We start from the raw sequence: 12267 nt of genomic DNA on the forward strand, positions 1-12267 counted from the left end.
ATTGGTATCAGAGCTGCTCGCGTGTCCTCTTAGGCGATGGTGGGGCAAACCTCAGCAAGGACGCTAAGTCTCGAAAGGGGAGGAGAAAGGTCCCTTAGGCAGATCCCACATTGGCAAAGCACGGAGATGGTCTTGGGTTCAAAAAGTAATGATATATAAAATAGGGGAGCTAATCACTAGAGGAGCCTTTTGGTAGAATGGCCTGGAGAGTTCGAAAAACTCCAGGGTTAAGCGTGCTCGCTTGAGAGAAATCCTAGGATGGGTGACCTCTCGGAAAGTTCTCCATTCCACCTATGGGACAAAACCGTGAGGCTTATGGCTAAAGCGGACAATTCCTCTAGTGATTGGAGCCCGACCGTTACAGTACACATCACAATAATGAAACTTCCGAAAGGGCCATAACAAATAAAAACTTAGATCTAACCTCTAATCAGAGGAGAATCTAAGCCTGTGCACGTACCATGGTAATCGAAACAAAGCTAACTCCATTGTCTCCTTAACATATGAGAGAGACGGGTAATAACCTAGTCAAACATCTATAATGAGATACAAAACAATATCATAAATCTCTTTGTCATTTTTTTGAGCATAAATCACAACACAATTCGATTCAAAGTCAATTCCAATATCCAATAATTTTTATGCTCATCACAATTCAAAACATAAATTTGTATTTTTCCATGCAAATTGCCCATCACAATTAAAAACATATTCCATCATAAATTTTCAAATCATAATTTATTCAATCTACAATAATGCTTAATACTTGTTGAAATACCATTTCACAAGGCTAAATTCATACATACTATAACCATTTAAATAATCATTGAATTAAATCCAATACTTGATAAACATAATACATAAAGAAAATAACGTTATTTAATCATATGAAATATTCAGAACAAAATCATTTAAAAACAAGTTGTACACAAACCTCTGATGAGTCGCCTCTTGGCCTTAACTCGGTGGGTCTTTTTCCTTCCCAGTGTCCCTTCTAACTGAAACACACAATTTAAAGTTTTTCAGTACTCATTTAAATTGTTTCTAGTAATAAGGTTCAATAATTAAATTTTATTGATACTATTCCTTTCATTAGTCAGCCAATAATGTTGACCTTCAATGCGCACTAGGTGAATTAGTTTTAATGTCACTAATATGTTCCATTTCACATTCCTCACATGTTGACATGTGTTGCCAATTTCATTTCAAAGTTTATTGCATTTTATTGTAATTATTCAGATTTCATGGCCAATGTTTACTATATATTAGACAAAACTACAATGTAAATTTAATAGATTTCTCTTCATTAAATTGTTTCTCATTGTGTCTTCTTTAACTTCCTTTTTGAATCATGTCATTTGGATTTGTATAACTCAAGTTATGGTCAATTGACCATAATTAGGTCAATTCTGAATTTTGGTTCCCTTACTAGGCAGTTTTAGTATTACACTTTGCCAATTTTATTTGAGTAGGTTGCTGCCATATTTAGGTCTATTACTCTTCATAAGATATGTTACCCTATGTCTCATGGTCACTAAAAATTTCTTTTTGTAATTTTTCAAGTCTTGTAGAGTTACTTATGGTCAAGTTATTAGACTGGACTCAATGGTCTTGTAGTGACAGGATGTTCAACTAGGGCAGTAGATTTGACCCAATATTTGAGCTTCTTACATTCATAAGATGAGGGAGAGGTCTCAAACAAAGTTGAAGGTCTATTTCTTAGCTTTCCAGAATGGTATGGCTCATTTTGTTTGAAGACTTCTAGTGGGAGTTATGCTTAAAACACTTTGCTGGAGTTAATGGTCATTTGAACCATTTCCAGATTTGGTATGCCAAATTAATCAAGTTAATTGACTTGGTTCCCTAAGTTTTTAGGTTTCCGTCAAAATACCATTATTGTAGGCCTATGTCTTAGTAAAAATTTAGCACAAGTTTTAGGGCATTTGGAGTCATATGGACCAAGTTATGGTTATTTTACTATTGCTGGTCAAGTTGCACTTATATTGCAAAGTTTAAGTCATTTTTAGGTCAAAGTCAATTCAACAAGTTTTTGTAACCCAACTTGTGCAAGCGTTTTGACTTGGTTCTGGTCATTTCTGGGCTTTGATGTATTCATAAGAGTTGTAGCTCTATGTCTAAGCTTTCCATGGTATAACTTTCAGGTCATTTGGACCTGTTTTGAGTGAGTTATGGCCAAAATACTAACCACTGTTCATATAGTCAAAATTCTGGGTTTTCATGTCTTGCAATTCCGGATTTGGTCATTCTTTTAGGTCACTTCTAGGCAGAATTTGGACAATACTTCTACATGAAAGTTGGCCTATTTTATATCTAGTTTCACCTCTAATTGGCCTCATACCAATTGGAGTCACAACTTTACACTTATAACCTAATTTATACACTGCCAACAATCACAACCTGCATAAGAGAATTTACACTCCCAATTTGGCAATCCTCCTCCTCCCAATACTTCAATATTCATTCTTGGCACTTCTATATTTATTTAACACAATTCTAGAAAAGTAAATTGGGTAGAATACTCAAGTAATATAGGCTCCCATGGCTGCCTAAAATTGGACAGTCCAATAACTCAACAATTCTTCAAATTTCTTCACCCAAAATACTCCCCATAACCTCAACAAAAACTTTAATAAAGCATGTGACACCTCCTTACCCGTCTACAGTATAGCCGAGCAAGCTATGCCACACGGTGTACCGGCACACTCTATTTTACCTTAATTAATTTTTTTCAAGGTTTTGAATATAGTTTGTGAAATATAGTTCATTTATTGAAATTATAATTCATTTGAGGTTCCGAAAATTTTATAGAAAATCCGGCAGAGTACCGGCTAAAAATGGAGAAAACAGTTCTTCGGAACCTGTTAAAAACACTTCCAAAATTTGTATTCAATCATCTCAAACTCCAATATCCAAAATCTCAACAATATTTCTCAATTTCAGTTCTCAATAAACTTTTCATTTCTCAAACATCCATTTCTCATAGTACTCATATACAAGCAATAAATAAATGCTCAAATTTTGCATTCATAGTCATAACTTTCATTATTTACATGAACATCAGAATATATTACATAAGTTCAAATACATATGAGAAAGTAAAAATTTGCTACAAAATATCAAAATGACACCTAGTGTCCTACCAATGCACTGCAGAAGTTGAGGTGACAAGGACAGCATGCGAGCTGCGCAGAATGGACTCACGCAGTCTGTGGTCTACTGGGATCACGATCGGGATCTCCAGTACCTACGCGTGGCAAAAGCAACGCGCTAAGCAATAATGCTTAGTGGTGCAATAATATAATAAAAGAAAATAGCAAGAAATTAAATGTGTAGTGAATGTGTACGTTTTATTTGTTTGGTATTTGTATATCGTTTACTTTGTCCACTTTTATTCATTTGGTTGCCCCAAGTAACCTACACTAGACGACTGGACTGGATAACGGGTAAACTGGCACTGGGTATCTAGTACCTCGGGCTGTTACACCATTGGTCACATATGCATCTCCCGGTGTGCAACAGAACAGCTAACAAGCTGTAAATAATATCAGGCACAAGGCCAAAGCTCAATACAAGGTCAGAATGGTTAAAAACCATAAAATCACAGAATGGCATATTGCAATGTGCAGTACTACTAACTGAACCCTATTGGCATGCTAAACTATCCAAACCAATCATGTTAGGTATACTAGGGCATTTGAAACTTTTAAATTCCTCAATTTGTGCATTTCAAGTTTTGATGTCACTATTCACCTCATTGGTCAACAAAAATGTTGAATTTTGGATAGAAAATAGGTGTATTGGTTTTAACACCGCAAACATACCACATTTTGTATTTAAAACTTGTTGGAATTGATTGCCATTTCCATTTCTCAACTTAATTTTAAGAGGGCAGAAATTTTAGTTTTTGAGACCCAAATTTACTGTTCCATTGGGCCCTGTTGCAGTGGGAATTTGAGGAAATGACAAACATGAAAGTTGTTCCTTATTTTGTCTAGTTGAATTTCTTTTTTTGAATCACTCCATTTGGAGTTTTGTAGCTCTAGATATGGTCCAAAAACCACAGCTGGCCGGATTGTCAATCTGCAGAATTGACCATATCTACAGTAACATAAACAGTAACTAGAGTCACTTGGTTGGATGGGTTCTGGCCATAATTTGGGGTAAGTTCCTTCATTAAAGTTGTTTGTCTATGTCTTAACTTATTGCTGTAAAAATTTCAGGTCAATTGACCAAATCTACAGTGAGTTATGGCCAAATGAACAGTTACTGTTCATTTGGTCATTCTGCAGAATCAGTTGCAGGGTATCCGGATTGGGGCCAAGTTTTGGTCCTCTTGCTTTGGTCTTTTGGGCATGGTTTCTTCAGAAAAAATGTGCCATTATAAGCCTAGTTTCATGTCCAATTGGCCAAACACCAATTGGATCAACACAGCCCAAGTTATGGCAGTGCAAGTGGACTGAATTTTCAATCCCTCTGCTGCTGTCCTAGGGCAGCCTGCAACTTCACTTTGCAATCCTATTTTTCAGTCCATTTTATGGTCAACTTACCTAAAATGGTCACTAATTGACCATTAAAATGTTCTCTAATAATTTCCTAAACCAAGTTTACATTTTGCTCACAAAACCCTAATTCAAATTCATGTTTTATACAATTTACCTTGGTTAGCTTTTAATTCATTATTCTTGTGTTTATAAACTTGCAACATGATTCTAGTTTACTTCAAGCTCATCAAAAACACTCCCTCCTATTCCATAGCTAGGGTAGCCGAAATTTATGTACTCATACACATGAGTTTTTGTTCATTTAAATTGCAATTCTCACTAAGTTTCAAGTCCCAAACCATGAAAATAAAGAGTTTCGAGGATATAAATGCACTAACCTCTTGTAGGCAGATTTTTCCCAAGTTAAATCTTCACTTTCCTTCACTTTCTAGGCTGCCAAACACTTCCCCAAGAGGTGTGGTTAAGTTTTGATGAAGGGGTTTAGGGTTTAATGGTGGAAACAAAGGAGAAATTAAGCTTGATTGAAAAAAAATCAATGGAGGGGTCTAGGGCATGTTTCGGCTGGCTTTTGGGGAGGGAGATGGCTGCTGTAATTTTTGTTATTTTGGTCTTCTTTTAGTCTCTTTTATTTGTTAGTCAATTAGTTGCTTAAGTGTGATTGGTGGAAAATTTTAAATGACATCACAATGATGTCACAAATAAGTCTTTTTCCCATTTTCCTTTCTTTTCTTCAATACTCATTTTCAATTTAATTTCTAGTAATGTTTATTCATATTTTATGTCATATTAATTATTTACTCAACTGGACAAGTCGGCCAAAAATCACCTCTGAAGGCGAAATGACCAAAATGCCCTCCGTTTGGCTTAACGGGTCAAAATTGTCTGTACCGATTGAAAAATTTTTCTAAATATTTTCTTGGCATTCTAATGATATGGAAACCTCAATGACCCTTCTCTGGAGTCCCAAAAATTATTTTATGATTTTTCCCCCGGGTCTAGGGCTCCTCGTTGCGAGAACCGCAACTTCCCTCTGGTTACCCGTCGCTAGGGCACCGGCTCGTTTAACTTGGTTGTATTTTATTTCTAAAATTTTTACCAAATTTTTCTTATTAATATTTGAGTTAATTATGGTTCCTGACTTTAGTTTAAATATTTTTCCGGACGTTCTAGCTGTCCGGACCGACACCGGTCACCGGAACAGTAGAATGTACGGAGTTGCTACCGGGAGGGTGTTACAACTCTTCCCCTCTAATTTAAATTTCGTCCTCGAAATTTACCTGATGCAAACAGTTGAGGGAACTGTTGCCTCATTGTTTCTTCACTTTCCCAAGTTGCCTCCTCGGTGTTGTGGTGCCTCCAAAGCACTTTCACCAATGGAATTTGCTTGTATCTCAACTCTTTCACTTCCCGAGCCAAGATCCGTAGAGGTTCTTCTTCGTATGTCAAATCCGGCTGTATTTCAATTTCTTCTCTGGAGATGACATGTGAAGGATCTGAGCGGTATCTTCTGAGCATAGACACGTGGAACACATTGTGGATCTTGTCCAGCTCTGGTGGTAAAGCTAGCCTATAGGCCACTGGACCCACACGTTCGATGATTTCATATGGGCCAATGAACCTAGGGCTCAACTTACCTTTCGTTCCAAACCTCAATACCTTCTTCCATGGTGACACCTTGAGGAACACTTTGTCGCCAACCACATATTCTATTTCTTTCCTCTTCAGGTCGGCATAAGATTTCATGCATGCGAGGCAACCTTTAAGTTGGCTTTGATTGATTTTACCTTCTCCTCAGCCTGTTTCACCAGGTCTGGCCCTACTAGTTTGTCTTCGCCCAATTCAGTCCAGCACACTGGAGTTCTACATTTTCTCCCATACAGCGCTTCATACGGGGCCATTTGGATACTAGCTTGGTAGCTATTTTTGTATGCAAATTCTGCCAGTGGGAGGTATCTATCCCAACTTCCCTCAAACTCAATGACACAACTCCTCAGCATATCCTCAAGGACCTGACAAGTATTTCACGTTATTGTTATCATTTCAATTCAATATTTGTATCAATTTCATTGGTTTCAATTATTTACCTGGATTACTCTTTCAGATTGCCCATCCGTTTGAGGATGGAAAGCTGTGCTGAAATGGAGTTAGGTACCCAAGGATTCATGCAACTTCTTCCAAAATCTCGATGTAAACCTTGGGTCTCAATCAGATATGATGGAAAGTGGAATTCCATGCAGTCTAACTATCTCACTGATATATAATTCTGCTAACTTCTCTAGTGAGTAGTCAGTCCTAACTGGCAGAAAGTGTGCTGACTTCGTTAATCTATCAACTATCACCCATGCTGCATCATGTTTCTTCCGAGTGAGAGGTAGGCCACTTACAAAATCCATGGTGACCCGATCCCATTTCCATTCAGGTATGCGTATAGGCTGTAGCAAACCTGATGGAACTTGATGTTCTGCCTTGACTTGCTGACATGTCAAGCATTTAGTCACATAGTCAGCTATGTCCTTCTTCATACCAGGCCACCAATACTGGAGCTTCAGATCATGATACATCTTTGTACTTCCTGGGTGCATAGCATATACACTGGTGTGTGCCTCTTTTAGAATACTGGCTTTCAATTCCCCATTATTTGGTACACACAGTCTTCCTTTGTAGTGCAGACACCCATCTGCTTTCACCTCATAGTCAGTTGCTTTTCCCTCTGAGATTTTGCTCATAATGGCCACTAACTTTCATCTGCCTTTTGCCCATCTAAAATCTGCTGTAGCAGGTTTGGCCTCACTTGCAACTCAGCCAAAATAGCTCCATCTCGAACCAAAGTTAGACGGGCATTCAATGATCTCAAAGCTGTGATGGACTTTCTGCTCAAAGCATCAGCAACTACATTTGCCTTCCCAGGATGGTAGTCAATTACACAGTCATAATCCTTTAGGAACTCAATCCATCGCCTCTGTCTAAGGTTGAGCTCCTTCTGGGTTGGCAAATATTTCAGGCTTTTGTGGTCTGTGTAAATGTAGCACTTTTCACCATACAAGTAATGCCTCCATATCTTGATCTGAAGATAATTCTGCAAGTTATAGATCTTGGGTATGGTATTTCTTTTCATGTGGTCTTAGGTATGCGGAAGCATAAGCGACCACCTTCCCCTCTTGCATCAATACACACCTAACCCATTATGAGAGGCATCACTGTAGACCACGAAGTCCTTTCACGACATCGTGTGTTAACACCGGTGCCTCTGTCAACATAGCCTTCAACTTCTCAAAGCGGTGCGACACTTGTCATTCCGATTAAATCGACATTCTTGTGTAACAATTTGGTCATTGGAGCGGCTATTAGGGAAAATCCTTCACAAATCTTACGTAATACCCAGCTAGCCCCAAGAAGCTTCGACCTCGGTTGTATTCTGGGAGGCTTCCATTCCATCATCGCTTCTATTTTCTTTGGATCCACCTAATCCCATCGGTGACACTATGTGTCCAAGAAATGCAATTTCATTCACCAAAAGTCACACTTGGACAACTTAGCATCTGACTTCTTTTCTCTCAAGGTTTGAGAACAATCCTCAAATGCTCATCATGTTCTTCCCTGGTCTTGGAATACACCAGAATATCATCAATAAAGACCACTACGAACCGATCTAGGTATGGATGGAAGATACGGTTCATAAGGTCCATAAATGCCGCTGGTGCATTTGTTAGTCCAAAGGGCATCACTAGGAACTCATAATGCCCATACCGGGTCCTGAATGCAGTCTTGGGCACATCTACATCCTTCACCTGAATCGATGATACCACGATGCGAGATCAATCTTAGAAAATACTCCTGCCCCCTTCAACTGATCAAACAGATCATTAATTCTAGGCAACAGATATTTGTTCTTCACAGTCACTTTATTCAACTGCCGGTAATCGATGCATAGCCTCAAAGTCCCATCCTTCTTTTTCACAAACAGCACTGGCGCTCCCCATGGTGACACACTGGGGCATATGAACCCCTTATCAAGTAACTCTTGCAACTGAGTTTTCAACTCCCTCAATTCAGTGGGTGCCATCCTATAAGGAGCAATGGAAATGGGTGCTGTTCCCAGCAGTGTCTCAATAGCAAACTCGACTTCCCTTTCTGGTGGCAAACCAGGCAACTCTTCAGGAAACACCTCTAGGAAGTCTCTTACTGTGGGTATATCACTCAGGTTTGGATTAGCCTGCCTAGTATCCACCACATGTGCTAGGTAGGCTTCACAGCCTTTTCTCATCATTATTCTTGCAACTGTGGCTGAGATGACATTGGACAAGAAATTGGTCCTTTCCCCCACAACTGTGATCTCATTACCCTCTGTAGTTTTTAGAGAAATTCTCTTCAATTTGCAATCAACTATTGCCTGATGACGTGACAACCAGTCCATTCCCAAAATCACGTCAAACTCGTGGAAGGGCAACTCAATCAGGTCTGCCAAGAATTCATACCCACAATCCTTAACGGCAACCCTTGTACACTTTGTTCACTACCACATTTGTGGCCCAATGGATTAGTGACCGAATGTCTTGGTCACTCTCCCTACCGATATCCCCTTTCTACGGGTAGATTGATGCAGATGTATGAGTGAGTGGATCCTGGATCCACCAATGCATGCACAGGTGTAGTGTAGAGGGAGAACGTACCCCTGATGACGTCCGGGGCATCTTGCTCCTCCTGAGCTCTCAGGGCATAATTTACGCAGGTGGTACATTATCGGCCTCTCTGTGGCTCGGATGCGAGCCTCGTGATGGTCCTACTGCATCAGATTTTCCAGATTTTCTACCTCTTTGCGGTGCCGGAGCAGGTCTGTCTGCTTGTGTTGGAGTAGCTGTAGTAGTTCTACGTGGGCAGTTCCTCAGCTGATGCTCTGTCGACCCACATCTTAAACAGGCACCAGTTACTCTCCAACATTCTCCCTTGTGCCATTTCAGACAGTGTGGACATGCAGAAGATGTTGGGCTGGTCCCTGAACCCAATCCTCGGAGGCGCCCACCGATGGTGTGGGTGTCCTCTCCTAGGGGTGAAGCGTGGCTCAGGCCCCTGAGACCGACCACGACCTGTGGTGAGCTGAACTCTGTGCGGGAGGACCCTTGAACTTCTTCCCAAATGCAGAGTGAACTAGACGACTGGGCCCCTCTTCTGCTGTCTCTCTCTTCTGGTCTGCTCACTGATTTTTACTTTTTCCACCTTTATTGTAGCTTCCACTAACTTGGTAAATTCTGTGATTCCCAAGGCAGTGAGCTGGATCTTGATGTTGTCATTTAGTCCCTCTTCAAATCTCTTGCACCTTTCAGCTTCATTAGGGACTATCTCCCTTCCATAGCTGCTCAATCTTACGAATTCCTTCTCATATTCGGCCACTGATAGCTGTCTCTGCCTCAGGTTAATAAACTCTCTTCTTCTCTCTTCCAAGTATACAGTACCCACATATTTCTTCTTGAATTCAGAGAGGAAGAAGTCCCAAGTTACAGCTTCTGGCTGCACTTCACTGGACACAGTGTCCCACCATTCGTAGGCATCGTCTTGCAACAAGGATACTGCAGCTTCTAGATTTTGCTCTGAGGTGCAGTGGAGTTGTTTTAAGACTCTGCCCGTTCTGTTCAACCAATTCTCAGCTGCAATAGAGTCATCCTCTCTCTTGCCGAAGAAATCCACCACCCCAAACTTTCTTAGTCTTTCCAGGTGTGATTTCTGCTGTGGAGCTGGTGGTGGTGGTGGTGCTGGCATTACTCCGGCCATTTGTCTAAAGAAGTCGGCCATTTGCTGGAACATGGCCTGTGGAGGCTGAGCAGGCTCTGCTTGAGCTGGCGGAGTAGATTCTCTCATACCCCCAGTCTCAGCTGCTGCAGGTGGAGCATGACTCTCCACTTCCTCCTCAACAGCTCTATGAGATGAAGGGTCCATATCCTATTCAAAATAACAAAAACAAACAGATCTGCATTAGTGTCACCTCGACTCTTACAAATGCAATGCATGGTATGGACTCAATCTAGGCCCAGAAACGCCTAAACCGTGCTCTGATACCACTAAATGTGACTCCCCCTTACCCGTCTACAGTGTAGCCGAGCAAGCTATGCCACACGGTGTACCGGCACAATCTATTTTACCTTAATTAATATTTTTCAAGGTTTTGAATATAGTTTGTGAAATATAGTTCATTTATTGAAATTATAATTTATTTGAGGTTCCGAAAATTTTATAGAAAATCCGTGAGTCTGGCTAAAAATGGAGAAAGCAGTTCTTGAACTGTTAAAAACACTTCCAAAATTTGTATTCAATCATCTCAAACTCCAATATCCAAAATCTCAACAATATTTCTCAATTTCAGTTCTCAATAAACTTTTCATTTCTCAAACATCCATTTCTCATAGTACTCATATACAAGCAATAAATAAATGCTCAAATTTTGCATTCATAGTCATAACTTTCATTATTTACATGAACATCAGAATATATTACATAAGTTCAAATACATATGAGAAAGTAAAAATTTGCTACAAAATATCAAAATGACACCTAGTGTCCTACCAATGCACTGCAGAAGTTGAGGTGACAAGGACACTGTGCAGAACTGCAGGATGGACTCACGCAGTCTGTGGTTTACTGGGCTCACGATCGGGATCTCCAGTACCTACGCGTGGCAAAAGCAACGCGCTAAGCAATTATGCTTAGTGGTGTAATAATATAATAAAAGAAAATAGCAAGAAATTAAATGTGTAGTGAATGTGTACGTTTTATTTGTTTGGTATTTGTATATCGTTTACTTTGTCCACATTTATTCATTTGGTTGCCCCAAGTAACCTACACTAGACGACTGGACTGGATAGCGGGTAAACTGGCACTGGGTATCTAGTACCTCGGGCCGTTACACCATTGGTCACATATGCATCTCCCGGTGTGCAACAGAACAGCTAACAAGCTGTAAATAATATCAGGCACAAGGCCAAAGCTCAATACAAGGTCAGAATGGTTAAAAACCATAAAATCACAGAATGGCATATTGCAATGTGCAGTACTACTAACTGAACCCTATTGGCATGCCAAACTATCCAAACCAATCATGTTAGGTATACTAGGGCATTTGAAACTTTTAAATTCTTCAATTTGTGCATTTCAAGTTTTGATGTCACTATTCACCTCATTGGTCAACAAAAATGTTGAATTTTGGATAGAAAATAGGTGTATTGGTTTTAACACCCCAAACATACCACATTTTGTATTTAAAACTTGTTGGAATTGATTGCCATTTCCATTTCTCAACTTAATTCTAAGAGGGCAGAAATTTCAGTTTTTGCGACCCAATTTTACTATTCCATTGGGCCCTGTTGTAGTGGGAATTTGAGGAAATGATAAACATGAAAGTTGTTCCTTATTTTGTCTAGTTGAATTTCTTTTTTAGAATCACTCCATTTGGAGTTTTGTAGCTCTAGATATGGTCCAAAAACCACAGCTGGCCGGATTGCCAATCTGCAGAATTGACCATATCTACAGTAACATAAATAGTAACTAGAGTCACTTGGTTGGATGGGTTCTGGCCATAATTTTTGGTAAGTTCCTTCATGAAAGTTGTTTGTCTATGTCTTAAAATATTACTGTAAAAATTTCAAGTCAATTGACCAAATCTACAGAGAGTTATGGCCAAATGAACAGTAACTGTTCATTTGGTCATTCTGCAGAATCAGTTGCAGGGTATTCGGATTGGGGCCAAGTTTTGGTC

The sequence above is a fragment of the Hevea brasiliensis genome, chromosome 4 (assembly GCF_030052815.1).
Source record: "Hevea brasiliensis isolate MT/VB/25A 57/8 chromosome 4, ASM3005281v1, whole genome shotgun sequence".
Classification (NCBI taxonomy): Eukaryota; Viridiplantae; Streptophyta; class Magnoliopsida; order Malpighiales; family Euphorbiaceae; genus Hevea; species Hevea brasiliensis.